Source organism: Dipodomys spectabilis, unplaced genomic scaffold (genome assembly GCF_019054845.1).
Source record: "Dipodomys spectabilis isolate Male_0828 unplaced genomic scaffold, ASM1905484v1 ptg000295l, whole genome shotgun sequence".
In the NCBI taxonomy this organism is placed as follows: domain Eukaryota; kingdom Metazoa; phylum Chordata; class Mammalia; order Rodentia; family Heteromyidae; genus Dipodomys; species Dipodomys spectabilis.
This window is the reverse complement of record NW_024870972.1, coordinates 4,729,066-4,732,134: the sequence shown is the minus strand read 5'-3', so window position 1 is coordinate 4,732,134 and position 3,069 is coordinate 4,729,066. Positions and strand designations below refer to the sequence as shown.

General features: G+C 39.5%; 1 pseudogene; it reads right to left on the bottom strand.

Moving 5' to 3' along the window:
- Positions 1 to 308: 308 nt before the first annotated feature.
- LOC122126980 lies at positions 309 to 1,008 on the bottom strand (annotated as a pseudogene).
- Between the last annotated feature and the right edge of the window lie 2,061 nt (positions 1,009 to 3,069).

Below are 3,069 nucleotides of genomic sequence, written 5' to 3'. Positions count from 1 at the left end.
CTCTTCCACAAAAATACATGATTCCAACTTGGAATAGCCATGGAATATTGTTTGAGCCACAGCCCTACAAGGGCTCCAAAACTTTATAATACCCACAATAACTACAACTGTCACTGGAACCAATTTCCCTCTTATTCTCCACCAGTACAAACCAATATGTAGGAAGATTTCTTTGCTTAGACATAGAATCAGTTTCAACACTGGCCCTTGTGAAGTCACCATGAACCAAAGCACATGCCAAACATTTATAACATTTAAAAATTCCACATCATCATACTGGTCATCTCATGATGAAAACAGATAACTCACTAAATGTTAACAGGCTCTACCGTCCTAATATGAAACAAACAAACAAAAAACACATGGGAAGTACAGAAATTAAAATAGAAGTAACATAAGCCATATAAAGTATAAAGTTCAGCAATGACTTCATCAAAGGCTGTCTTTTCAATAAAGGAAACTTCTTCTGGGGAGTTCAGAATCTCATAATAGAACACTGAGAAGTTAAGGGCCAGACACAATCTGATAGGATGCATTGATTGCATTTCCTTTTTGCTGATTTAAAAAACTTCTTGGTATGCTTGGTGTGACTGATTCACAATTCCTTTCTTGTCATTACCAGCAGCAACCTCAGTCAATAATGTGGTAGCAGTCTTTCTTCATTCTCAAATAGGAGACTTTGCTCTCTGCTTGTGGAGCATTAGGGATCAAGAACTTTTCCAGAAGAGGCAATATATCATTGCAGATCTCTTAGCTTGTTCTCAATTCTTTCTGTGTTCTCAAACAATCTGCTGATTTTTCTCAGCACCTTCTGTCTTTTGCTCAATACTTGAAACTATGCTCCAAGATGACTTATGGGTTCCAATAAGCAGCTGAGAGAAGATTCCTTTCCTCATTAGGTAATTCAGCTTCTTGCTCACTTACAGACTAGATGCAGACTGACATGTCAGCATTTCGCTCAGCCTGTTTGGCCATTATGGCCTTCTGCACCATCTCATTTCTTTCCATGACTGGATGTTCTGTGTCCTGAAGGTGGAAGAAAGACAAAGTGTCATTGGTCTCTGCAGGGTGGCAGAAGCAGCGGTGAGGCTGAGACTCTGTCTCTAGATCTCACAGCTCACAGGCTCCAGCAGCTCTGCAGATATGGGCTTCTTCAAATCCAATTTTATTGTTTTTCCATGTCACCAATATCCTTAATTTGCCCTGAAAATTTCACAACAGTTTAAGTCCATTTTGTTTGCTGCTCATTTTTTGTCATTTTAAAATGATTTCATATCCAGGCATTATAGTAACTTGTGAATGTGGGATTTATTTTTTGAAACAATAAGGCCTATGGCAGTGTGTATGGTGCCAGGTGTTCAATGTGCACATTCGAGGATGACCTCGCACCATGATGATATGATGAATGAAATCTTGCCTTCTACTCCAAGTGTCACTCAGAGCCAAGAGGTTCACAATTGTGAAGAGTTGGGACATGCTCAAGTTCCTGTCTAAATTCCCAAGAAATGGGAAATCTGAACTATTTGTATGGATCTAACTTCATACAGAGTTTCTGAATGCTTCTTTTACAGATGAGATGCTCAATATTAGTTAATCTATATTCCTCATCTTTTAAAAACATTCTGCAATATTTTACTGTTGTTTAAATGTGTAAGAAAATTCCATTAAATTACTAAGTTTTTATTTAAAGTTCTGTGATGAATCCACTTTTTAAAACATTTTTCTAGGTCTTGGAATGTGTTTCAGTGGTAGAGTGCTTGTCTCGCATGCATGAGGCCATGGGTTTGATTCCTCAACATCACATGAACAGAAAAAGCCAGAAGCAGTGCTGTGGATCAAATAGTAGAGCCCTAGCCTTGAGCTGAACAGCAGAAGTTCAGCATCCAGGCCCAGAATTCATGCCCCATGATCTACAAAAATATATATACATATTTTTTAATTTAAAATATCATAGTTTTTCCAATGTAGTTTTTATAAATATCTTGGAAGAGAAAATATAACAGGGGGCACAGCTTTATTACCTTTATCAGATGAGAGGACTCATGATACAAAATAAAACAATGTCAGAATCTGAAGTGTGGTATAAGGAGTAGATCGTGAACATAAAAGCCAAGAATTAAAGCATCATGAGTTTAAAGCTAACTAACAACATAAACAAAAGCAAAGGTAAATATAGTAATAGAATTTCATGAAAGAGAAATAATGCACATAGGTCCACATAGAGGTCCACATAGAGAATGTTAGACATGGAAATCCAGAAATTTTAGATGGGTTTTCAGAGTACAGTGAGAGAGAAAGAGAGTACTGATAACTTTGTCCCTGTGATTTGGAGGATCGTGGGGAAGTGATCACAAGTAGTGTCATCAGGAGAGTGCAGTGGAGAGTCGATGATGAAGGGAAAATAGCTTGTGTGGTTCTCAGTGAGTTAGGGAATATGGCAGAGACTGGGTAACTACAAGGTGAAAGGATCCTTCACATTCAACCCAGACGACCACACATATGAAGGCAGGCACAGGAGAAAGATTATTATAAGGTTTATTAAAGAGGCCATAATGTCCTGGTAGAGGGAGCACATGACGTTTTTCCCTATGCATATAGCAGGAGGGTCTGTGGCAGGAAGTGAGATAGGTGGGTGCTCAGGTGGGTCCGGGAACAGAGAAGCAGGGGGCAGCTGTATGGCTGGAACCTCAGAGCTGGAAGGAGCCCAGGTCTGGGTGGAGCTGAAGACCAACGGCGGGCATAATGCTTACATTCCCCAATTTGTTGATTAATATACATAGGGGAACCAGGCCAGGTGATATGGAGGTCATTTCTTCTTGAGCAACTTCTTCTGTAAAGGGGCAAAGTAGTCAGGGGCTACTTTATTGCCCGGCCAGTTACCATCCAAGGAGTGTCTGCTTGACTGGTTGGTAAAGGTCTTCTTTTTTCCATGAAAATAGTTATCTACAATTCAAGACACATTTAATAAAAAGCAAAGTTGCTGTTCAGGCAAAAATTGCTGTTAGCAGCCCAAGAGAGAAACAAGCCAGGAAGGCTTGATTACCAGAAGACACAAAGCATGGTACCTGA